The 27,005-nt window shown below is 45.5% G+C and overlaps 1 protein-coding gene and 1 non-coding gene across 3 annotated transcripts in view; both read left to right on the forward strand.

The window, feature by feature from the left end:
- Nucleotides 1–5,088: 5,088 nt before the first annotated feature.
- Nucleotides 5,089–27,005, forward strand: part of LOC141052868 (MARVEL domain-containing protein 3-like) — a 78,093-nt gene continuing 56,176 nt past the window's right edge. The window contains exon 1 of one of the 2 annotated variants that reach the window (XM_073550181.1): nt 5,089–5,228. The gene's annotated coding sequence lies outside the window, so the exon portion shown is untranslated. The remainder of the gene's footprint in view (nt 5,229–27,005) is intronic. The other variant, XM_073550182.1, reaches the window with a different exon arrangement.
- On the forward strand, nt 26,556–26,628 carry TRNAK-UUU (transfer RNA lysine (anticodon UUU)). Its single transcript has one exon. It is a non-coding gene; the product is annotated as a tRNA-Lys (tRNA).

The following is a 27,005-nucleotide window of genomic DNA, read 5'->3' on the forward strand; positions in this document are numbered from 1 at the left end:
CTGTCAGACAGAGTGGAAAGCGGTTTTATCCTCATGGAACACCGCTTCCAGGCTGTCGACAGTCACCTTGACTGTCTGGAAGCCGACCTAAACAGACCAGCGCACCATTTTTCCACCAGATTGAAACGGGCATGGCGGAACACCTTAGTCCAGTTCTCCAGATGAATGTGATGCAGGCCTGCAACACTGCTTTCTTGCAGGCTATGCAGCAGAGTCAGTACGTGCAGCAGTCAGTGGTGTCATTTCCAACTGTGCCACCACTGACTCGCTTCACCTCACTACCGACTTCTGCTGCATACCACTGCATGGCCACCTGCATTCCAAGCCAAGCCGGACACCTGTACACCACCCGAAGGCTGAGTTCTGCTGGACACTCCACCGCCACCACCATGGCAAGCGCTGCTCCTGTCTGGACCACCACCGCCACCACCACACCTGCTTGGACTACCACTGCCGCCACCACTCCTCCTGCTTGGAGCACCGCAGCCACCATTACTCCTCCTGCTTGGAGCACCACCGCCACCACTCCTCCTGTATGGAGCACCATCACCGCCACCGCTCCTCCTGCTTGGAGCACCACCACTGACACCGCTCCTCCTGCATGGAGCACCACCACCGCCACCACTCCTCCTGCATGGAGCACCACCAACGCCACCGCTCCTCCTTCATGGAGCACCACCACCGCCACCGCTCCACCTGCATGGAGCACCACCACTGCCACCGCTCCTCCTGCATGGACCAGCACTGCCCCTGCCACCACCGAGCAGCAGCAGCAGAGGGGTGACCCCCATTCCATTTATGCGGAAACCCAGCCAAGGTCCACCAGCTCCAGGCGGTCACCCAGGTCAAGGCGATCACACAGTGCCAGAAGTTCCAGGCAGGACACACCGGGACACAGGAAACCCAAAAAACAAAAAACTTTGTCTGTCCCTCCCCTCTCTCCTCACACTGTAGTGTGGGGAAGGTGACTTGACGGACAGACTTGGCTGGAAGTAGGAGGGGACAATTTGTAAACTACAGATGGAGGTTGGCAATGACAGAAAGGTAACAGCAGGGAAAGACAGAAAAGGGAGTGCAGTACCGAAATTTGACCACAAGATGGCAGGGGGAGTGTAGTTCAGGACTTAACATCAGCTTATGGCTATAGAAACTGCTTAGTCATGGGGGCGGGGAGATAGGAACCCAGGAGGGGAATTCCCAGTGAGAGAGGGGATAAATAGGACTGGTTGGGGTTCCAGAGAGTCTAGTCCCGGGAGGAGCTCAGCAGAGGAAGACTCAGGACAGAAGACTGAGAACGGTGAAGAGCTCGACCAGGGGACTGACAGGAGAAGACAGTCAGGGGAGTGGCCCTGACACGCCGTACCGCAGGACAGACGAGGCCCCGGGAGTACCGACTGGACGACGACCTCGGGCAGGTGAAGCACTGGCGGTAGATTGGTCTAGGACAGCCCCAGCAAAAGATTCGTGAGGGATGTCATCACGACTAAAGGAAAGGTGAAAGGTACCCGGGCCTGGAAACGGAGAGCTGTAAAGGAACTGCGGTGCATGGCTAAGGTCGTCAGGAGGGCGGCCAATAAACCCGGATCTGTTACAACCGAATTCTGCCGCCGTCTCGTCTTTGCATCGTCCGGTCGTGGTAAGCAGTGGACCACCCCCCAATCCGGCCCCCTACCACAGTGACTCACCCTGCCTCCAGTTCCATCCCTGAGCTCCCTTCCCCCACTACTTTTGTCGCCCCTTCCCCTAGAACCCCTTCCTCCCCTTTAAGCTATTCCTCATCTCTCCACACCCCCAACTTGCCACATCTTCCCCAAACGTCGTTCCCAATAAAAACTGTTTTTTTTAAATTTTTTTAATTTTTTTTAATAAATGCAAAATTCTGGTTTCCCCTAATACTGTTTGATTAATGTGTCTTTTGCCGCCTACACACACTGTGCCGTACACACACTGCGCCGTACACTTTGTAATTTTGCCACCATATAGCTCCATTACTGACACGTTTCTTGTGTCAGTCTTGGATATATGTGTAGTCAAAAACACAAATATATGACTTGTATTTCCACCACCAGTCTCTTCAGTATGCTAATATTGCACAGACTGAATAGAAGATGGTGTTGAGTGCAAGGCATATCTATTGTTACCTTCCCAGGTATCATAAAGAATGAATTGAGGATGGTGTGTTTTTACCATCATCATTTCACTCTTTGTGACACAAGGCCAGGGGATTCTAGATATACCTTGTAATTAACCACATCATCTATTCAGTGTGTGGTGAATAAACTGAAGAGATAATGGAGAAAATACATGTCATATCTACAATACCCTGGCCTCGTATCATAACCATTTATCACACCTGGCCAGGTGACTACACCTATGAGTTGTCATCTGCAGTGTCGCTTCAGTCTGCATTATCTATTGCACGCAGACTGGAGAGATACTGGAGGTTAACTCATATGTGTATTCACCTTCCCAGGTGTGATAACTTCACCATTACACCAGGCCCTGAGATTCTAGAATTGTATAAACTTTATCATCTCTCCAGTATGCGTTCATACTAAAGCCACAGTGGAGATCCTACCACTAATATTTATACTCACATGGTCAGGTGTCATAAAGAGTGAAGGATACTATTGCATCCCAAAATCACTATTTGTAACATCAAGGCCAGGTGATACAAATATTAGTTGCATTATCTCCACCGTCGCTGCAAATTGAACACAAACTGGAGAGATGATAAAGGTCATACAACTTGTGTGTATGTAGTCACCTGGTCAGGAGTACTAGTAAATTCATGATGCACAAAACACAGCATCCTGAATTCACTGGGACACCTGGGCAGGTGATTACTGTATTGGAGTGTAAAAAAAACAGTGCACTCAGTACAGGTATCAAAACAGGTTTTATATTAACATGCACACAAGAAAACACTTTCACACCATTTGATCTTACCATTCCACACGTCCTACATCAGAGATAAAGTAGGCCGCAAATTGGTCCCTCATTTGGCCAACTTCAACTGATGACCTGAGAGGGTGTTGAGTGAATTCAGACAATAGGTTTGCAGCTGCTTCATCTAGTTCATAGTTAGGGTGCTCTTTAGCCATCACAAAATTGTGAAGAACCACACAGGCTTTCACCACCTCATCCACTGTTTCCAGTTTAAGATTAATGACTGTGCCGAGAATGCTCCATCTGGAGACAAGACTACCAAAAGCACACTCTACAGTTCTTTGGGCCCTGGTCTGTCTGAAATTACATATTTTTTTCGTGTGGTCCAAGTCCCGACTGGAGTAGGGTTTCAGCAATTTTTGGCACATTTGAAAGGCCTCATCTGCAACCCTTACAAATGGCTGTGGTGGACCTTCGGTGTGGGGAAGAGGCCGTGGCATGGGGAAATTAAAATGGTTGCCATACAACCAACAGCCCAAGTCCGAGTTCTTAAAAGCCTGTGAGTCATTCCCCCGGCCAAATGCCTCAATGTCCACTGCAACAAACAGACAGTCTGCGTCCGCAATGGCCATGAGTACTGTAGAAAAGTACTTTTTGCAGTTATAGTACTCCGATCCACTTCTTTTGGGTTTGATTATCCGGATGTGTTTCTCATCCACCGCTTCCAAACAGTTGGGGAAATTGCAGACTGTCCAGAATTTTTCTGCAATATCAATCCACTTTTCCGCGGTGGGCAGGGGCATAAATTCTGGACAGAGAACGTCCCACAAAGCCCGGCTGGTGTCCGCAACTATTCCCGACAAGGTGGATATTCCAAGTCGGTACTGGAAGTGGAGTGAAGATAGGGTCTCTCCAGTAGACAGGAATCTGCCAAACAGAGAAAAAAAATAATATTTATGTCTGGGGTTTTTTTTAAACACTGAAATGAAAAAATATTAGTACATGGCATAACAATAATTCTGCAGGCCTTTGTTTACTACATGGAAGAACAATAATTCTGCATGCTTTGGAATAGTACATGGCAGACCAAAAACAATTATGCAGGCATTGGTTTCTAAATATTACGTACCATAATGTGACCAGAAGCCGTTCCTCAGGAGGAATCGCACGACGGAGCTGTGTGTCCCGTCTCCGGATGGCTCCTTGAATATGGATGTCCCATGAAGCTTTCTTGGGACATCTGTGTATAGTCACTAAAATTCGCCGAGTTTCCCTGAAGCTCGCTATAGAGGGTGTGGTACGCTCCATGGCTCTCCTGGACTTCAATTATCAGATGTCTCCAAAAACGCCGCCGCTGCCGTCTTCGCTGTCTCTCTCTCTGCCTTTCTTGCTGGTAAGCAAATGGAAAAGCCTGAGCCAAAGCGATGTCCAGATCCAAGTTGAAGCGAAAACTCTTCCAGCGCAGATCCATGTTATCAAAGTAGAAAGCAACAAAATCTGAAGAATTCAGCTGTTAACAGGGTCTATATAAAGAATTCCCATGACACACGCCCACTGGTGTCCCATTGGTGGAGTCTGTTTCAAGAATTTTTCAAGGATTTTCTTCCTGTGAAATGTGACACCTAGAGAACACATGCACATCAAAAACGCATGAAAACGCATACAAACGCTGCATTTTTTAGTCGTCATGCGCACGCTGATGCGTCTAAAAATCACTGCGTTTGCAAGCGTTTCAAGTGCGCACGAAATGCTGCGCAAAAAGGTGCAAATGTGAAACTAGCCTAAAATGGATAATACCAATCGCAGGTTCTCTTTAACATTGCAAATGATAGGAAAAGATCTGCCATTTATTTATTTATTTATCATCAGTAAAAAACACTGATGACACACTGATGCAAAGCACTGATGACACAAGTCCCATTTTTTCCATGTATGTGTTTAAACATGGACGTGTGAATGAGGCCTCAGGAAGAATTACAAGACCAGTGGTGCATGTCTGGACGCATTAGGTGGACGAGGTCAGATATACATGCATGCAGTTTATGGAAGTATTAGGTAGCACACACCTGTGTATGTGAATGTGTATCTGAATTCAATACGCTAAGAAGCAGCTGACATTATCACCCAAGAGCCCCTTTGCCAGAAACTAGGTGTGTTGAAGGTGGTGCTTGTGTCACTTTTAATGGTAAACTATCCAGTTCCAACCTCCTGAACTGTAGTTGCCAGACCAGTCTCACCTGTTCTCCTGAAACTCTTCTCTGAGCTCAGACATCTCAATGTGATAACAACCTGTGCACATATAAATACTGACTTATACAAGATATTGTAGTGAGAGTAAGGTAAGTTATGACATGGAAATATTTTATATATAAATTTGTTACCAGTCTATGGGAACTAGGGACCCGGGTAATCTGTGAAAGTGAAGGTAATGAGCTGATAAGATGTTTTAATTAGTAAGAATTTGTGAAAAGGTCGTCTTGTAATTGTTTTGATTAGTGATTTTACTCTTAAACGTCATAGTAGTGATAGTAAAGTGCATAACTCCCAAAACTGGGACAGGTACAGCAGCTTTTGCAGGAGCTGGAGATTGATAACACTTATGATTTCATTACAGTTCTCTAATTTCCTACTTTTTACAACATTGTTCTTCTGTGCTGATATTTCAAGTGTCACTATCACTGTCCCGTGGGTCTCAAGCCTTAGAGCGTTTCCTACAAGTGCATACTTTTTCACTGGCACATTCCTGTCTGCTTTGCCAAGTTTTTGCTTATTCCTTCTGCTGAAGAATTCTAGAATGAGAATAGCCGATGTTCAGTATAAGGCTGGGCTCACACTGGCGAGGAATACGGCCGAGTGAGAGGCGCTAAAAGCACGCATTAGACACGGACCAATGATTCTCTATGGGGTCCCTCGCACCAGGCGTATATTTCTCATCCGTATTCTACGGTCCGTGGCAATCGCAGCATGCTGCGATTGTCATCGTACTACGGCCGTAGTACGCCAATGCAAGTCTATGGGTGCGCAAAAAATACGGATTACACACGGACCACACATGTGACTTGCGAGAAATACGCACCCGGTGTCCTTTAGAAAAGCCGGCAATTCAGTGCGCTATACAGTAAACTCACACTGACAGGTTTAATAAAGAAAGAAAGAATAGATATAGACACATAGAATACATATATAAATATATATATATGTGCATTCTATGTGTCTATATCTATTCTTTGGTTTCTGTTAGAAACCCTGTCATAGGGCTCCATTATATGTCCATTTTGCAAGCCTGCGAGAAAATCTCGCCATACGGATTACATATGGATGCTGACATGTGCAAAATACGCGACCACACCTTGATTACGGATGACATACGGAGCACTGTTTAGGGGTCATTCATCCGTATTACGCATGTAAACTACGGACCGTATTTTGCGTCGGTTAGTGTGACCCCGGCCAAAGGCTACGGCCACACTCTCAGTATTTAGTCAGTATTTCACATCAGTATTTGTAAGCCAAAACTCGGAGTGGGTCAAACATGCAGAATTGGTGCACTTGTGTCTATTATACCTTGTCCTCTGATTGTTCCTCACCTGGTTTTGGCTTACAAATGCTGAGAAAAAATACTGAACAAATACTGATAGTGTGGCCATAGCCTTATTGTGTGAATAGGATACTTTGAACCTTTCTCTAGTATTAGTAAAGGTTTTACTAAATTTTTGATCTACAATATGTCATTTTTGCATCTTTAATGGTTCCTGTTTATCAAGAACAAAGGAGTATGCTGACATTATTTCCATTGTGTTTTTGACCTAATTTTATTGGTTTTGAAAACAAAATAAACCACATGTAATAAAATAGTAATTGCAGTGTGTGGTAGATGTTGCACGTCTCTCATTCTGAAAACATTGCTTCCTTGATCTAAAAATAAATACAGCCTATAACAAATGTCAGCTTCTAGTGTAGCTTTGGGGTCATTGGGGTGCACAGTAGTGTCAAATGTGAGCTTTTCAGCACTGTATATTCATATCGGAGGGTTACACTGCTGCAAATAGAAGTTTAGGAAATCCCATTCACACAGTGCTATTTAAAAACAAGTTTTATCAGTTGCAGTTTTGTTGAGGTTTTCCTCATTTACTTGAAATAGAACACAAGGAATAATTGCAATTTCGTCTTTTACTTGCTTTATTATACATAGTTCTCCATAGGAAAAGTTGTATGAACTTTTTACAGGGCAGTAGTTTTTCTGCCTTCTTCCACACCTCTACATGTAAATATACACTTTGAAAGTACCTATCACAATCTATTGTTTGTTTTTTATTTGACAAAATCAAGAATAACAGAAAAATAAGTATTTCCCTTATGCCCATGACCGCCAAAACTAGAGAGATTTCTTTATCCAAACAGGAAACTTGAATTGATTTCCTTCAGGACCCCTTTAAAAAGGGGTAATGTCCCATTTATTATTTTATGTCCAAGGACAGAGGTAGGGAAATTTTATTGTTCCTCTTGATCCCCTTGGTGCTGCAAGACCTCTATTGCCCCAGATCTTTAATAGGTTGAGGTACCTGGGCCATCATAAGTCTCCCCTAATAGCTGCTGGTAGTTTGGTCGCTCATTTTCTTTTTTCACACTGATAGCTGGGTCCCTTTTCCATCCTGATACTGGATTCCTGTCTGGCTCTAGTGGGCTCCTCTTGCCGTGCAGGTGTCCTACAGACTGCGGTGGATGGACTGCGGTGGATGGTTCTCCTCTTCTTCTCCTTTGTAGAAGTGGTATCCTGATTTGGAGTTAGTTGTACCACTTGTGAGCGGAAGGTGAGGGTGATTATGTGAGGAGGCTGTCCTTGATACACAGTGAGGGTTCCTATTGGACAGTGTACTGTCCTTCCCTCGGACTGTTAGCCTTAGGCTGAGTTCACACGTGGCGTTTTTTTCGCGTTTCCGCGGCGGTTTTAACCGCGCGATTTTGCCGCGAAAACGAGAAAAATAAGCATCCCATGCATTCCTATGGGATTCCGCAATGCTGTGCTAATGTTGCCGTTTTTACCACGGCGGAATCGCTTTGCGGTAAAAACCGCAGCATGCTCATTAATTTTGCGGAATCGCGGCGATCCCGCACCCATAGGAATGCATTGTTCCGCTTACTTCCCGCATGTGGCTGTGAACACCATGCGGAAAGTAAGCAGAACATTTGCGGATGGTACCCACGGCCCAGAGGAGAGGAGACTGTCCTCCGGGCTCTGGGTACCATATCCCTGTAAAAAATAGAAATTAAAATAAAAAATATTGTTATTCTTACCTTCCGGCGTCCCGCGCAGCCTTCCCGCCTCTCTCCACGCTCTCATTCCCAGTAATCCTTTGCAAAAATGCCCGCGATGGCGTCCGTTCTCGCGGGATCGCGAAGTCTCGCGGTCATTCGCGCGACGTCATCGCGAATTACCGCGAGACATCGCGATCCCGCGAGAACGGACGTCATCGCGGGCATTTTCGCAAAGGATTACTGGGAACGGCTGCGCGGGACGTCGGAAGGTAAGAATAACACCATTTTTTATTTTTTTTTACATTTTATCTTTTATTATTGATGCTGCATAGGCGGCCTCAGCAGTAAAAAGTTGGTCACACTTGTCAAACACTATGTTTGACGAGTGTGACCAACCTGTCAATCAGTTCTCCAAGCGATGCTACAGATCGCTTGGAGAACGCTAGCATTTTGCAAGCTAAATACGCTTGCAAAATGCTAGTTTTTCAGCGGGAAAATCGCGGGAATTTAAAATGCGATTTTCCCGTGGACTGGAATTCCGGAATTCTCGCGGTAATTTCCGCGAGAGTTCCGGTACGTGTGCACATAGTCTTAATGAAGTTGTCCACTACTTGGACAACTCCTCATACACCACCCTGCTCCCTGATAAAAAAATAAGCTTATACTCACCTCCTGTGCCGTCATCATTCTTGAGGTGTTGCACTCGCTCTCCCGTGCTGTTGTGGTGACACGTAAACCCGGCACCCAATCAACACTGGCATCACTGTCCCTGACTCCAGTCAAAATGAACGTAAAGAGGACGTGAGAGAGCAACTGCAGACGGGACTTCCTCTTCATGTTTGAATTGTCCAAAGGCGGGAACTGGGACACCAGCACTGATTGAGCTCCAGGGTCACATGTCATAACAACTGCATGAAAGTCCAGGGACCGTGAATGCTGACACCACTGAAATAGCCCCAGCATGGGAGGTGACTATGTTTTTTTTAATTTCATCGGGCCAAACATTTAGCTCAACAAGGGGTTGTCCTAGTAGTGGAAAACCCTTTAAAGCAGAATGTGGATGAGTGAAGGAGTCAGGAGGTACAAGTCCACCTTATTTAAAGGAACACTGTCAGCACAGAATGACTGTTCAAAGAAGGACAGGCTCTCGGTGCTTCATGATGGGGCCAGTGATACATATACTCCTTACCACCTGCTTGTTTTTCATTTATCTCCACCTTTTTCTTGCTCTATGAAGCCAGAGCTGTCAATAAATGAATAAGGGGGTGGAGATTGAGGGAAAACAAGCAGGTGAGACGCTGTGTATAACTGATTGGCCCCACCATGAAGCACCAAGCAGCAGGACTTACTTTGAACAGTGATTCTGTGCTGACAGAGTCCCTGTAAAGAGAAACCAGCAAGCTCACAAATGCTGTTTTGTAATGAAGAGTTCCTTCTCTCATAACCAAGGACAATGATGGAGAGAGTTCTTAACAAGCAGAAAATACAGGCAGCTATGACTGCAGCTTGAGTAATAAGGTTACCCTTAGGATCACCACTCACAAATCTAAATATAAGGAATGTGCAGTGAGCGGGAAGGAGCTACCTAGCTCCTACACCAAACCTTTATGTGTGGATAAGGTCATAACACAAAGATTATCATAACTTCTTCAGAATATTAAGGAGATTGTTAAAGCTGAATTTTGTGATTCTATAGAGGCATTTACAAGCTTTCTTCCCTGTACTTTCTCAAGAAAGCAGACTAGTACTGGGGTTTACCTGTCACGTTCATCAGGGAAGAATGTTTCTGAGATTGATGAGAATGCTAAAGTAATATAGGTGTCTGACTCCTCACATGAAGGAGGTTCAGGGCGACCTTTACTCCAGGCTGAAAAACTGATCCCTTATTAAAGCCTATAAGAGGCACTAAGCAAGTGGAAGAGAAAAAAAATAAGCTGTCGGTCCGGTAACAGAAGTTTGAGGGGCTTCATTCCAAGGAATCTAGAGTGTTCACTATACAGTGTCTTGCAAAAGTATTCACCCCACACCCATGGCGTTGTACCTATTTTGTTACATTGGAACCTGTGCTTAAATATTATTGCAATCCGATTTTTGTGTGTTATGCATCAGCACTAAATAGCAGTGATGAGCAAGGGTGCTCGGTTCTGCTCGAAACTCGATCAGGCATCTGGGTGATTGGGAACACTCGGTACTTGTTTGAGCAACCCTGGTGCTCATGCACATGCTTTAGTCCCCGACCCCCATGTTTTGTGGCTGTTTTTCAGACACTATACATGCAGGGACTGCTTGCCAATCAAGGTAATGCTGTATAAGACCCAGTGACGAGATGCTCACAACACTGTACCCTTAAAACATCTATTCTATACTGCTATTATCTGTATTTACTGTAGGGCTAGATGATAGAGAAGGGCTATTTTAGCATTAGAAGCATATAGGCAGGATTTATTGCCTTACAGTCCTTGCTGCTGCAAGTTAAAACCAAAAGTCCTTTTTAGGACTAAATCTCTTCTTTTCCCTATTAACACTCTTTTCCTTGGTCTACTGGTGCAGCAATATCAACACTAAAGACCTTTTCATATTTTATTTTCTCAAATAATACTGTAAATGTTCTGCCTTCTTCCACGTATGACGCTGTGTGGATTCCAGCATACGGCTTAACCTTTCATCCACTCCCAGAAACAAGACTGTATGGTTGCTTAAGTCTATTATTTATTGGGATGATATGGACAACAATAGGAGATGATAACAAATGGTATAGTAGAACAGTAGTAGATGATATCAGAGGTTGTTGAACACAGATACAGATAATTCAGTAGATTGTTGTACAAAATGTGGATGATTCAGGTAAAAACTACAAGAGACAGATAATACAGCATGTCAGTACCGTTAGACAGTATACAATACACAAATACTGGCAGGTAATAGCAATGCAGGGTATTATCACAACAGTAGCAATGATACAGGATGCTGTTATGCATTATATTAAAGCTGAGCAATATAACATACACAGCAGCAAAAGAGAAATATCTAACACAACTAGTGGTTGCCAGCTTTACACTCACTGAACGGAGGATGCATAACTAGAGGATGCTTAAAACAAACATGCAGTGAAATAATATCACAGGAGCTGAGCATGCATTGCAAACATCATGGGCGGCTGCATTGTGGTTGCTAACACAGATGCATAACTCATAATTGCATTAACCTTACCGGAATCCACTTGTTATAGCAATGGTTTTGCAAAAAGCTGAGCTGAGCAGGTGCCAGCTACTCAGGAGACGGCTGGAGAATGGTTACATGTTGTTGTCCAGGGCAGAAAGAAGGGGTGGTTCTGAACAATTAACCATTTGGGGAACAGAAAACTCCAAACACATGAATAAAACAGAAGGGCAACTTATGACACCTAATGGCCATAGCTGGAACAGCACGTAAAAATATCTAGCTGCACAGAATGGGCAGAATACTCCCCGCTTGACATCAACAGATGCCACTATTTGGCTCTTTTGGGGATAATAACAATACAAGTTCAGTAACTGGCCTGACGAACAGTTTGTTCTCCACAAGTTTGCTCACTTTGACCTATACATTGGGAAGTTTGCTCTACCTTTGACCATCCTTGCTGGGAAAAGGCTTGGTGACTAGGCCGAGTGGCCACTCATTACAATGTGACTGAGTGTCTTTGAAAAGTACCACATCGCCTGGTTGGATGTTTGGGCGGTCTTTTTGCCACTTTGTCCTAGTTTGTTGAGTGGAGAGATATTGCTTCTTCCATCCGTCCCAGAAGACATTGAACATGCTTTGCACTTGCCTCCACTGGCGTCTGAAGAGATCCTTATCGTTGAATTCTCTGAGTGGAGCTCTCGGGACACAGGTTTTCTGCCTGAGAAGCATTTCCGGAGTAAGAACTGTTGGATCTCCGAAATCGCTGGAAAGTGCTGACAGTGGCCTGGCGTTCATGATAGCCGATATTTCAGCCAAGAACATAGTTAAACTCTCAAGTGTGAGTCTGGTGTTTGTTTGCAAGAAGATAGAGTCTAGGATCTTTCGTGCTATGACTATCATTCTCTTCCAGGGACCTCCCAGGTGCGAAGCGTGTGGCAGATTGAAAGTTTAGGTGCATCCTTGCTCGCCTAGGTACCTCTCCACATTAGCGATGTCCAAATTGGAAGGGATTTGGAGTTCTCTTGCCGCTCCAATGAAATTGGTACCTCTGTCGGAGTGAATATGCTTCACAGGGCCTTTGATTGCGGTGAAGCGTTGAAACGCATTTATGAAACTTGGAGTGTCCATAGACTCGATTACTTCGATTTGAACAGCTCTGATGGACAGACAAGTGAATAGAACTGCCCAACACCTTGCTTCAGTATTGGCTTTCCTAGTGCGTCGAGTAGCCACGGACCAAGGACCAAATACGTCTAGTCCAACGTTGGTGAAGGGAGGTTCGGTATTGAGTCTGTCGGATGGAAGATTGGCCATCTTCGGATTTTGGAATGAGCCACGGAGTTTGCAACACGTAACACAGTTGGAGATGAGTTTGCTCACGCTTCTCTTTGCGCCAACGATCCATAGACCAGCCACCTGCAGATTCCCTTTGGTGAACAAACACCCTTGGTGTCTCACTAAGTCATGATGATGCTGAATGAGCGGGGTTGTGACGTGATGAAGTCCAGGAATTATTACCGGGTGTTTCTCTGAAACTTCTACCTCGGCTTCTTGAAGACGGCCACCTACTCTTAGCAGCCCGTCTCGGTCAACAATTGGATCGATCTTCTTTAGCACACTGTCTCCAGGAATAGGTTGTCTCTCGTTGAAGTTGTCTTTGACTATTTGTGTATCCATGATGTCCAGGAACATCCTATCCTCTATGGACATCTCTACCTTGTTGTCCTCCTTTGTCCTGTGGAAGACCGTACCTCCCATGTGGTCTTGTTCACCTTCACAGGCGTGGTCTTCATTGGTAGGTGCTGAGAAAGGGCAAGGTAGTGGAGTGCTGTTTGGCAATTTCTTTACCAGCAGACTATTGTGACATGGCTGGAAGAGAGATGGACGTCCATTTTCTAGTGTGCTGGTAAGCATACTGTTGACTGAGGCCGGCTTGTGTGCTCCTGGGTCGCCCGCCAGGGCCGTGGGGTACTCGGTACCGGGCTGGTATCTCAGAGGGAAGTGTCACGGTAGCAGTGACCCGGACCGTGGCTCTGGGCATCCATGTAAAAGAAATAGTGTGACTGATGATTAAAATTTATAAGTGGATGATTCGTGACGCCACCTGTGGTTTCTGGTCAATTTGACCAGCGCTGCAGGGTTGCTTCTCTGGGACAGATGGTGTGGTGCAGCAATGATGTTGTAATCCTCCGCAGGTAGAGCTGTAGTCCCAGGGCAGTGTAAGTGGGGAGATAGTGAGGAGAGCGTAGCGGTGCAGTGTTAAGCACAGAGATGTAGTAGTGCTGAGTGGGTTGATGCAGAAATAAGCGGAGGACACCAGGGCATGTAGTTCTAAAGCTTTACTCACAGTCTGTTGTGCATACAGGTGCCCGCCTCGGTGCTGTGTCCTCCAGGTCAGGGGCTCAGCCAATCTCCAGGCAAGATGAAGTACTCCGTTTCAACACTCCGCCAACATATGCCTTCTCTGAACGTCTCCTTTCTAGCGCTTGTAATGAAGTACTTGTGGTTGTGTGTTAAACCCAAGTTCCTCCTTTAAGATGTTCCTTTGGACTCTACTTGTACGGCAGACAGCTGTAGCCTGCTTCGGGGACTCCTTACTACCAAGTCCCGGCTCACTCACGTTGCTGTTGTGCCCCCAAGTCTTGTGTGAGAATAAAGTGGTGACAACTTCCATTCCTCCGGTGTCTGCTGCAGGAACATTAGGATCTATACAACCTCGGGGACCGGACCCCGGCCATGCGCTTAGAACTTGAGGAAGGGTTCCACTCCGACCCTAGTCCTTAGTTCTCTTCTTCTCCTTATGTTCCATACAAATCTTTCTTCCTTATGGAGAATTAGGCTTTCTATATCTCTTTCCAGTGCCAGCAGCTCCAGGTCACAGGAGACTGCTGCTGCACCTCCCTCCATCCATCCCACTCAGGGGGATCTTCTCTCACCGACTGACCTAGTACTAATATTCTCCCACTCACTTGTGCAACTAAGCTCCACCCACCTCCCAGCACTCTTCGTGTTCCAAGCAGGGAGCCACCAAAGGTGCTTTGCTACACTACTATGTTGTGTGGGATGCAGGTGTTGGAGTGTGGTCAGGTGTCTCCACCTTACCTAGATGGTGGGGCACCACACCTCAGGAGGAGGTGGCGACTGAACAGTCAGGTGCGCCACACTCCTCCTAGAAAGACATCTCCTATGATGACCCATCCAAGGTCGAGCCTCTGTGCATATGGAGCGTTCCCAGAGCAGTTTATACATTCTCTAGTCTTGTGGACTCATAGTATATCTCTTCCCAGGAGTAGAGCTATTGGGGTTCCTGAATCCATCTCAGGTATCAGGTGGGCTATACGCTTTAGATGGGGGTGATGTCTCGCCACCTCCCGTGAAGTTATTTCTGACCTGTTGTCAGGAACCTGGTTGCACTCCAGGATGGTCGGTAGCGATAGGCAGGTTTGGCCATTTATGGACTTCACCTTGTATCCGCTTGCTTTTCTCCCTGCCGTCTCAACGGTACCTGAACACGTACTCAGGGTGTAGGGAGAACCAGGGCCTACAATGCTGAAGTTGTCAAAGAAGATGGACCTGGCTAGAGACCTGTTACTTTGGTCATCCAGGATTGCATATATCTTGAAGGCTTTGTCTTTGCAGCCTGCAGGATAGACTCGTACAAGGCAGATTTTTGAACAGGACCTTCCTCCTGTGAGTCCCCTACAGATCTCTGTACATTTAAAGTTGACCTTAGGGGTGTCTTCGTCAGTGTCCTTCAACTTCCCATCGTGCTCCTCTGCTTGTGACAACACTTGTGGAGGTGATCCAGGGTGCAAGGCTGTATTATGATCCATGCTGCTGCATTCTGCACATTTCATGCTAGCTTCATAGTTCCTGGCGAAGTGAGAGGTTGTGGCACAACATTTGCAACAGATATTGTTCTCCTTGAGGAAACCTTTGTGATCCTCCAAAGTCTTCTCCTTGAAGGCTCTGCATTCCAGTAGAGGATGTGATTTCTCGTATAGAGGACAATATTTACTGACATCCTGAGGCTTACTCTTGTCTGGAGGGGGTTTATTCACCTTGTGAGGAGGGCCTGTGGAATCAATGTTAGTTTTGTGGACTGCCACAGGTGTCTTACCGGGTTTGACACCAGCGGCAATGGAACATGACAGAGTAAAGTCAAAACTAGGCTCATTTCTGATCCTAGATTGTTTGGTGACAAAATCAACAAATGCAGTGAAAGGAGGGAATATTAATAACAATCTTTATTTTTATATAACGCTAACATATTCCGCTGTGCACACATTATCATCACTGTCCCCGACGGGGCTCACAATCTAAATTCCCTATCAGTATATGTCTTTGGAATGTGGGAGGAAGCCGGAGTACCCGGAGGAAACCCACAGTCCCCGCACAGCCCAGCACAGTCCCTGCACAGCCCAGCACAGCCCGGCACAGTCCCCGCACAGCCCGGCACAGTCATGCACAGGCCAGCACAGTCCCGCACAGCCCAGCACAGTCCCCGCCCAGCCTGACACAGTCCCCGCACAGCCCAGCACAGTCCCCACACAGTCCCCGCACAGGCTAGCACAGTCCCCGCACAGGCCAGCACAGTCCCCGCACAGCCTGGCACAGTCCCTCACAGCCCGGCACAGTCCCCACACAGCCCAACACAGTTCCGCACAGTCCCCGCACAGCACGACACAGTCCCCGCACAGCCCGGCACAGTCCCCGCACAGCCCGGCACAATCCCCGCACAGCCCGGCACAGCACCCACACAGCCCAGCACAGCCCGGCACAGTCCCTCACAGCCCAGTACAGTTCCGCACAGTACCCGCACAGCCCAGCACAGTCCCGCACAGTACCCGCACAGCCCAGCACAGTCCTGCACAGCCCAGCACAGTCCAGCACAGTCCCCGCACAGTACCTGTACAGCCCAGCACAGTCCCGCTCAGCCTGGCACAGTCTCCGCACAGTACCTGCACAGCCCAGCACAGTCCCGCACAGGCCAGCACAGTCCTGCACAGACCGGCACAGTCCCTGACCATTACCCATAGACTTACATTGGACTCGCTACTCATTACGAGTACCCGAGTATTAGGAGGTACTCGTAACGAGTACAGCGAGTCCGAATACTTCACTACCCACTCATCCCTACTAAGAATGCCAATCTGGGAAAGTCTCCTTCCTGCTGGGCAACCTGCAACTCATTCAATAAATCTCTCAGTTCTCTAAGGTTTAGGTAACCTTTAGGTCCTATCTTAGGAAAATCATCAATTCTTGTATATAAAGCATTCTCTATGACTTCTACTGTCCCGTACCATTCATCAAGTCTTTCCCACACTTTATGTAGGGCTGTGCGAGCATGCTTTACATTAATGTCTCTCAGTCTTTTGGCATGCTCGACTGACTCACTTCTGAGCCACTTTACCAGGAGATCTAACTCCTTACTACAAGAAAGGTCCAGACCATGAATGGCATTCCATGACCGATAGTTCTCGGGTTTATCAGTGAACTTTAAAAGTCCCTTTGTAACCAGTTCTCGGCGGGCAAGGAACTTTGCAAGGTCCATTGTGGCACTATCAGTGCTGGCACGAGCCGGTGTGTAATAGTCATGTCTAGTGTCTGGTGCATCACCATACCTGTAAGACGCTTCTGACTCCGGATAGTCTGTGCGGTACCTTGTTGGTGAAGATGGTGTCTCTTTAAGGCGGGATGGGAGCTGTACCTTCTTCTCGGTGGAACTGTCGCTGTGGTCGACATCCCTGCGCTGGACATCTCCTCGCCTACGGTAGTGAAGCTCTGAGTTGGATCGCTGGTAATCGGCATGGGCTGATCGATATGATGCTTCGGAGCTGTCATCCACACCAGAATGTGGACGGACGTACTCTGTGACGTGCTGCACTGGATCTTGCTGCTCTAGATCTGGTCTGAGAATGCTGCAGCGTCTCTCATAATCAGGATCTTTCATAGCTTCCAAATACTCTGCTTTAGCTATTGCAGCTGCTGTCTCTTTGTCTGCAGCAAGTTTTTCTAGCTCTGCTTGCAGGCGTGCGGATTCGGCCTCTCTCTCTGCTTGCAGACGTGCGGTTTCTGCCTCTCTCTCTGCCTGCAGTTTTGGCACCTTGATCTGCTTGTCTCAGCTTTAAATGCATCTCTCATTCGGTAAAGGAGGATCTTGCTTTGGCTGCTTCGGCCTCGGCACGAGCGACAGCAGCTAGCTCTGCTAATGACGATCTGCTGGAGCTTGCTCCTGACCTCGTTTTGAGTGAGGATGTGCTTTTCCGAGACATTGTGCGTTTACCTGAGTACTGCTGAGTAGATTGGAGGGAAACAGTCTATGTATGGCTGGCTTCCGCGTGGCGTGAAAGATGTAGCACTTCTTGGCGGGCTGCAGTAGCGTTCTGCGGCTGTATGACGGCTGCTGTGATACCTGCAAGCGGAGTAGTGTGCTTGATAGCGGTCCCATACAGTCTATGCAATCACCGCGTGTGACCGGCGGTCCTTTACTGAGCCCTGGGCTCTTATTCCCTGCGGCTGTATGGCGGCTGCTGTAGTACCCATATGCGGAGCAGTTTGGGTGATAGCGGTCCCTTATAGTCTGTGTAACCAACGCCTGTGACCGGCGGTTCAGTTTATACTGAGCTCAGGGCTCTTGTCCCCTGCGGCTGTGTGGCGGCTGCTGTAGTACCCATATGCAGAGCAGTTTGGGTGGTAGCGGTGCCGTATAGCCTGGGTAACCACCGCTTGCGACCAGCGGTCCGTTTTAACTGAGCTCTCGGCTCTTATCCCATGCGGCTGTATGGCGGCTGCTGTAGTACCCATATGCGGAGCTGTTTGGGTGATAGCGGTCCCGTATAGCCTGGGTAACCAACGCGTGCGACCAGTGGTCCGTTTTTACTGTTCTGCCTTCTTCCACGTATGATGCTGTGTTTATTCCAGCATACGGCTTAACCTTTCATCCACTCTCAGAAACTGTATGGGTGCTTAAGTCTATTATTTATTGGGATGATATGGACAACAATAGGAGATGATAACAGATGGTATAGTAGAACAGTAGTAGATGATATCAGAGGTTGTTGAACACAGATATAGATGATTCAGTAGATTGTTTTACAAAATGTGGATGATTCAGGTAAAAACTTCAAGAGACAGATAATACCTCATATCAGTACCGTTAGACAGTGCAATGATACAGGATGCTGTTATCATGCATTATATTAAAGCTGAGCAAATAACATACACAGCAGCAAAAGAGAAAGAAATATCTAACACAACTAGTGGCTGCCAGCTTTACACTCACTGAACGGAGGATGCATAACTAGAGGATGCTTATAACAAACATGCAGTGAAATAGCATCACAGGAGCTGAGCATGCATTGCAAACATCATGGGGGGATGCATTATGGCTGCTAAAACAGAGGCATAACACATAATTGCATTAACCTTACCGGAATCCGCTTGTTATAGCAATGGTTTGCAAAGAGCTGAGCTGAGCAGGTGCGAGCTACTCAGGAGACGGCTGGAGAATGGTTACATGTTGTTGACCAGGGCAGAAAGAAGGGGCGGTTCTGAACAATTAATCATTTGGGGAGCAGAAAATTCCAAACACATTAATAAAAGAGCAGGGCAACTTATGACACCTAATGGCCATAGCTGGAACAGCACTTAAAAATATCTAGCTGCACAGAATGGGCAGAACAGTAAAGTTTTCAGGAATTTATAATCTAACTAATTTGAAAAGCGCAAGGGAAAGGGAAGTGGGTGTCTTGCTGATGGCGGTGCATGCAGAGGGCATGACTGATGCGGAAATGGTTCCAGGAGTCCAACTCTTTAAAATTATAAAAAAAAGTTCTGAGGCACTCTTCTATGTCTGTTCTAAGGTGTATTGCAATGCCTCCTTTAAACATTTTTGCTAGGTCTTGCACTAAATGCGTGTAGGAGTCCAACTTTTTTTAAAATTTTCTCTATGGACATGAGCCTCTGAGAAAATGGCCATGACAGTGATTCACCATGCACTTTCTGCGCACATATTTCCTCCTTTTCCAGGGACAATCACCTGACGCGTTACCAGTCACTCTCTTCAACTGAACTGCTATGTGTGCATATAACCTAAGGGGTGGAGGAGGCTTTTTTTCTTTCTCTTCTTAATTTTGCCTTTTATACAAGTCATTACAGTCGGTACAGAAAGTATTCAGACCCCTTTAAATTTTTCATTCTTTGCTTCATTGCAGCCAATTGGTAAATTCAAAAAAGTTCATTTTTTCTCTTTAATGTACACTCTGCACCCCATCTTGACTGAAAAAAAACTGAAATTTTTGCAAATTTAAAAAAAAAAGAAACTGAAATACCACATGGACATAAGTATTTGGATGCTTTGCTCAGTATTGAGTAGAAGCACCCTTTTGAGCTAGTACAGCCATGAGTCTTCTTGGAATGATGCAACAAGTTTTTCACACCTGGACTTGTGAATCCTCTGCCAATTTTTCCTTGCAGATCCTCTCCAGTTCCATCAGGTGGGATGGTGAACATGGGTGGATAGCCATTTTCAGGTCTCTCCAGAGATGCTCAATTGGGTTTAAGTCAGGGCTCTGGCTGGGCCAGTCAAGAATTGCCCCAGAGTTGTTCTGAAGCCACTCCTTTGTTATGTTTGCTGTGTGCTTAGGGTCATTGTCTTGTTGGAAGGTGAACCTTCGGCCAAGTCTGAGGTCCAGAGCACTCTGGAAGAGGTTTTCATCCAGGATATCACTGTACTTGGCCACATTCATGTTTCCTTCAATTGCAACCAGTCATCCTGTCCCTGCAGCTGAAAAACGCCCTCATAGCATGATGCTGCCACCACCATGTTTCACTATTGGGATTGTATTGGGCAGGTGATCAGTAGTGCCTGGTTTTCTCCACACATACCACTTAGAATTATTACCAAAAAGTTCTACCTTTGTCTCAGCAGACCAGAGAATCTTATTTCTCATAGTCTGGGAGTCCTTCATGTGTTTTTTAGCAAACTCTAAGCGGGCATTCATATGTCTTGCACGGAGGAGATGCTTCCATCGGGCCACTCTGCCATAAAGGCCCAACTGGGCTCAGTCACAGTGATCTTGGGGTTCTTCTTTACCTCTCTCACCAAAGCTCTTCTGCCACGATTGCTCATTTTGGCTGGACAGCCAGGTCTAGGAAGACTTCTGGTGGTCCCAAATTTCTTCCATTTAAGGATTATGGAGGCCACTGTCCTTTTAGGAACCTTGAGTACCACAGAAATTATTTTGTAACCTTGGCCAGATGTGGGCCTTGCCACAATTCTGTCCCTGAGCTCCTTAGCCAGTTTCTTTGACCTCATGATTCTCATTTGGTCTGACATGCACTGTGAACTGTGAGGTCTTACAATATATAGACAGGTGTGTGCCTTTACAAATCAAGTCCTATCAGTTTAATTTAACACAGCTGCACTCCAATGATGGAGATGAACCATCTCAAGGAGGATCACAAGGAAATGGACAGCATGTGACTTAAATATGAGTGTCTGAGGAAAGGGTCTGATTGCTTATGACCCATGTGATATGTGTTGTTTTTTTTAATATATCTGCAAAAATTTCTACATTTCTGTTTTTTTCAGTCAAGATGGGGTACAGAGTGTAATGAGAAAAAAAATGAACTTTTTTGAATTTACCAAATGGCTGCAATGAAACAAAGAGTGAAAAATTTAAAGGGGTCTGAATACTTTCTGTACCCACTGTATACAGGACGGGAAAGAATGTTTCATAAAATGGATTTTAACAGGAAAACATTTTATCTTCAGTTTTGGATGTTTTATTATCACTCCACAAAAATGATACTCTGACAAAATTGTTTGCAGCAGTGAGCTAAGAGTCAGAGATGCATCCAGTCATATTTCCAATGTTGTTCTCATTCAATTTGAGCACTGTTTCCATCCAATTCAGAGATTTTCATGCCCCAGACCTCTTGGGAGGGTCTGCCAGAAAAATGATTGAGTTCCCCATTGACTTCCATTATTCTTGTTCCTCGAGTTGAGCATATCAGAGCGTCTCACGTGCTTGATTCGAGTAATGAGCATTTTAGAGCTCGCTCATCACTACTAAATAGTCTAAGTTGTTGAAGTGAAGTGAGAAAAATATAGGCATAATTTAAAATTATGGGATCAAATAACTAAAAATTGGCATATGTATTCACCCCTTTTGCTATAAAGCCCCTAAAAATTTCTGGTGCAAGCAGTTACTTTCATAAGTCGCATGCTTAGTGAAAGAAAATACCCCTTTGTGCAATCTAAGTGTCACATAGTCGGTAAGTATACACACACCTTTTCTGAGAGGCCACAGAGGCTACAACACCATTAAGTATGTGGCACCACTAACCAAACAACACCATGAAGACCAAGGAGGTCTCCAAACAATTCAGGGACGGTGTTGTTGAGAAGTAAATGTAAGGGTTGCTTTTTTAAAAAAAATCCCAATCTCTGATGATCCTCCAAAGCACTAACAAATTCATTATCATCAAATGGAAAGAACGTTGTGCCAGAACAAATCTGCCAAGAGAGGGCAGCTCACTAAAACTCTCAGCCCAGGCAAGGAGGGCGTTAATCAGAGAGGCAGCACAGAAACCACAGGTAACCCTGAAGGAGCTGCGGAGTTCCCAAGCAGATACTGATGTATCTGTCCACTCAATCACAATAAGCCGTACACTCCATAGTGGTGGCCCTTATGGAAGAGTGGGCAGAAAAAGGGCTTTACTGCACACACAAATTGTAAGGCTCATTTTGCGTTTGCCAAAAAACATGTGCGAGACTCCTCAAATATATGGAGGAAGGTGCTGTGGTAAGATGAGAGCAAAATTGAATTTTTTGGCCAACAAGGAAAATGCTGTATCTGGCGCCAAACCAACACAGCTCATCACCCCAAGAACACCATCCCCACAGTGAAACATAGTGGTGGCAGCATCATGCTGTGGGTATATTTTTCTGCAGCAGGGACAGAGAAAATAGTTTGAGTCAAGGAGATGATTGATGGTCCGAGTCGAGGAAAAGATGGATGGTGTGAAATACAAGGATATTCTTTAGCAAAACCTGTTTCAGTCTGTCAGTGATTTGAGACTGGGACAGAGGTACTGTTATGAATGGGTCACGAGGAGAGCAGGTCCAGGCTAAGCCACAGAAAACCAGAGAGGTTGGAACTTAAGCAGATTCCAGACCCCTGATCCTATCCACACAACTAGCAGTAGCCGTGGAGCGTACCTACGATGATCCTAGACGCCTCGGCACAGCCGGAGAGCTAACTAAGCCTAAAGCAAGAAAGGGGAAATCTAGACTGCCCCAGAGCAGACCCCAAAGGAATAGATAGCCCCCAAACATATATTGTCAGTGACAATGAGACAAGATGAAAGCACAAACACAGGCAGGAAAATAGACTGAGCAAATGATGGGGCCCACACTGACTAGACAGGACAGGAAAGGAAAGATACTGTCTGCAATCACGCAAAAAACCCTGCAAAAAGTCCAACACGTCTGATGCAAAAACACTGAAGTCACACGACTTCATACCCCACTATATCAGCACTCTGGTATATTCTGAAAGCAGAGCAAAAAGAGACCAAACTAACAGGGGATAAAACAAACTGGCACAAGTAGTAACATATGGGCGGTGATTCAGCACAGCCCCAGCCGGAGCTGGCTGACCCGCACCAAAAAGAGATAGACAAAACCAGATCAAATGCAAACAGCATAGCAAATAAACCACTTAGCTGAACATGCTGGAGAAATCAGACCTCAGGAGGAACAGGAAGCAAATCACCAGCAGGGATAGAGGGAGTCGGCTGTCTTAAATCCCAATCTGAAACCCCAGATCTCTAGTCATCATCATCATTATCAGGTGGCAAGCCTCTGTCAATCAGATCAGCTCCATTACCTCCAGTAACCACCAGAGGGAGCCCAGAAAGAAAACTCGCAACCCCTCTGTCGATCTGACCAGCTCCACTACCTTCAGTAATAACCAGAAGGAGGCCAGAAAGCGAATTCACAACAGTACACCTTCCAACAAGACAATGACCCAAGGTATACTGCTAACGCACAAGAAAATTCTCACTATGGGAGCAGTGACATCAGTAAGGTGACCGGGGTTCATCAGCTATGAACTTCGGTCACCTTACTCATGTCAGTGCTAGGCACTGCAGGAGCATAATCACGCTCATCTCAGTGTATTCCAGATGTATTATTGAGCAGTTATATCTTGCCACTGCTCAACAACCCATCTGAATGTAGCAGAGCTACAGTTATTCGTGAGACAGCAACACATAGGGATTATCTGCGAATAGGTGAGGAATATGGTGTTTTATTATTTTTTATTTTACAATAATAAATGAGTAAATGAGGGAGGGGAGTGTTTATATCAAATAAAGGAGTCTATGTCTTTATTTCAACTAAAGTACATTACTCTGTGTGTGTCTTTATTTAATTTGACTATGGGGTTTGTAATGGGGGCATTTGACAGACACCTTTCCAATACCAACCCCTGGGTGTGATGTCAGGCTGGCATTACAAAGCTAACATCACCCCCAATTCTATTACCCCACTTGCAGCCACACCAGGAAAAGTGGAGGCTAATGGATGAGCCATTTCTTGAGCGGCTCAGGGCTGATGTTCTTAGTCTGGGAGAGGGCCAATATAAGGCCCCTTCCTAGGCTGTTAATGCCTAGCATTTGCTGGTTATTAATTATAGGGGGACCCCATGTCATTTTTTTTTGTCACCCCTTGTTAATAACCAGTAAAGGCTAAGTAGACAGCTATAAGCTGATATTAATAGCCTGGGAAGCACCATGTTTATAACCCCTTTCCCAGATTATAAACATCAGATCAGCCCCCAGCCATTGGCTTTCCCTCAGCTGGTTAAGAAAAAGTAGGAGGACCCCTTCAATTTTCCTTTATTTATTTAGTAATTAGTTAAATACATGTACGGTAAGCTACACACACTCTGCAATGATTATATATCTCAATGACATCTATCTATATCTGTATTGAAGATTGTTTTATTACTTAGTAAACTAGCTTGAAATGATAGAGGATTATTGTATGTAAAAGCTAATGCTAAGAAAATGCATTGCATACGGATTGCATACGCATGTCATACAGATGTCATATGGTGAGAAAAATCACATTGTACTCGCATGACACTTGTCCTACTATTCAGGAACAACAATGGACCGATTTTATTTACTCTGATGAGTGTGAGCCCTAACAGTAATTTTGACCATGCCACTATATGCTTCCTATTGACAGACAAATTGTTATTCACTTTGCCTTTCAGTGGCTGTAATGTTATGGCTGGTTGCTGTATATTCTACTATTACAGTATAGAATATGATTAGAAATTATTAAAAATGTAAGAATACGCTACAAGTAAACCACACTATTCATACATACAGAATATGTGTACATGCAATTTTGACCAGGGGTTCCCAAACTTTTACATGCCATTGTATAGATACAGTATGAAGGGTATAAATCAACACCTGTCTTGCCAAATTTTTTTGTATTGAATCAATCCATACTTCTGTTTTTATATTTTCAAAGACTGTGTCATGGCATCTATAGATAAATAGAGAATAGATAATAAAGCTTCACAATTCTATTGTGATAGAAATTCTTGAAGCAATGGGGTGAATAATAAACAGGGAAAAATCCTGTCTTGCCAAAACTTCACAGTGTCGATTTATTGGTGTCCTTCTGGACTCAGTAATTCTGACGTATTTCCTTCCGATTCCAAGAGTTGACTCAGAAAATAATGTCCAATCTCTGTGTGTCCCTAAGGGTAGCAATGTCAGTTTTAGGTTTAGTAATGACCTCTTGCAACCCTTCAATAAAATGGGCCCTTTTCAGCCCTATATCTTTTTTTTATCTGGGATTGGTTAATTTTTTCTTTAGAAGCCTCTCTATTTCTCTTCCTTGAGGTCAGGTATTCTCTAAGAAGGTTGGCCGTTCCGAGTAATCCTATTATCACCACAGATGCAATTGTGGCGCCCTGCGTCCTTGCTGCCACAAAATAGTTAAATATGTACTGTTTTGTATGTGTTTTGTAAGTAATGGGAGTTATGCTTTCTCTGCTAGAGACCACTGCACACACACAATTTTAGCTCACTCCCTTAGTTCCCTAAAGCTTAGAGCTTTGGAGACATACCCTAACTGGGAGGGGGAGGAGTCGAGTTGTTGTTCTGTGAGGAAGATGGTGGAGAGAAAATGGAGGACGCTCCTGGAGCCATAACATGTGCTCCCTCCAGGAGCAATGCTAAGAAGAATCAGGGAATCAGCCCCTAGGTCATCCATGCTTTTAGAGCCGGGTGGTAAGCTGAGGGATTGTGTGGGTTTATACAACCCTGGGAGATAACACTCTGCTGTTGAAGACTACAGCAACCGAGGATCAGTGAAAGATTGTGCAAGAAGAAACGTGCTTCACACAGGATCCAAGCTGCAAGTTGCCAGGGGGGAGAAAACACAGTGAGTAAGTGGCTGTACTGGAAGTTCCAAACTCTGGGAAGCCTTGGTCCCTGAAGGGAATAGAACAGCAGGAAGTTTACACCGAGTTTCAGCAGAGAGAAGGATAACTCCAATCATGTAGAGCAGACTGTAAACCTGCTGAGAGTTGTAATTTCTCCTCTGAACTGCATCTGAACTACAGTAAATGATAAAGTGACTTTCCTTGTCTCCTGCCTTATTACTCCATGCCATCAACTTCCATCACAATCTCTGGGGGTCAGCCCTGGTTGGAGGGGGTTAAACATCTGTACTGCCATCACCATCTACCCCCCAGAAATCATCTGCAGTGCCGGCTATCCTACAGTAGAACACTCCAACTGGCGTCACGTACTCCTTTTCTTTTATTTTTACTTTATTTTTCAACCCCCATTTCACTGTCCCTGGAGCACAGGAACCAGGCACGGCTGCCACCCCCATGACCTCCTGAATCTAACGCTGCTCGGTGACCTGAGTACCCCGCTCTGGGAGAGACATAATCCTTATATGTTGGGTAGCTCAATCACAGTCTTTCCTGATTCTAGGGGTGTGGGATCATTCCCTGGGATGGAATCTCAGAATGACAGGGAGTTGAGAGCAGTTCTGCTGCTCATGTCCCAATGCCCTCTGCACCTGGATGGGAGGAATGTGAAAGTCCTACCAGATAATGCCAAAGCAGTGACATACAGTCATGGCTGAAAGTGTTGGCATCCTTGAAATTGTTCCAGAAAAATACAGGAAAGTTATGTAGAGAGCCCGGATAGCTCAGTCGGTAGAGCATCAGACTTTTAATCTGAGGGTCCAGGGTTCAAGTCTCTGTTCGGGCAGAAGCTTTTAATAAAGAGGAAAACAATAAACCCTACATTTAAAGGATGTAACAAAACCACAGAGAAACAAATGATGGCGACTATTCAGGAAAATATGATTTCTGTTAGTTTTGACTGGGATGATTTAGCGAATCCTGCTTTGAGCAGGGGGTTGGACCAGATGGCCCGGGAGGTCCCTTCCAACTATACGATTCTATGATATCTTTGTACATTGTTAGCCAGTAGATAGAAGAATATTTAGAATTGAGAGTCCTCAGTGGTTGATACCTTTTAATGATTGTTCAGATTTTGTATTAGTCTAGCCTGATGAAGAGACCTGCGTAGTCTTGAAAACTTGCAATTTGTTACCATCTTTTCAGTTAGCCATTAAAAGGTAT

The sequence above is a fragment of the Dendrobates tinctorius genome, unplaced genomic scaffold, assembly GCF_039654945.1.
Source record: "Dendrobates tinctorius isolate UK_male_01 unplaced genomic scaffold, ASM3965494v1 ptg000163l, whole genome shotgun sequence".
Lineage (NCBI taxonomy): Eukaryota > Metazoa > Chordata > Amphibia > Anura > Dendrobatidae > Dendrobates > Dendrobates tinctorius.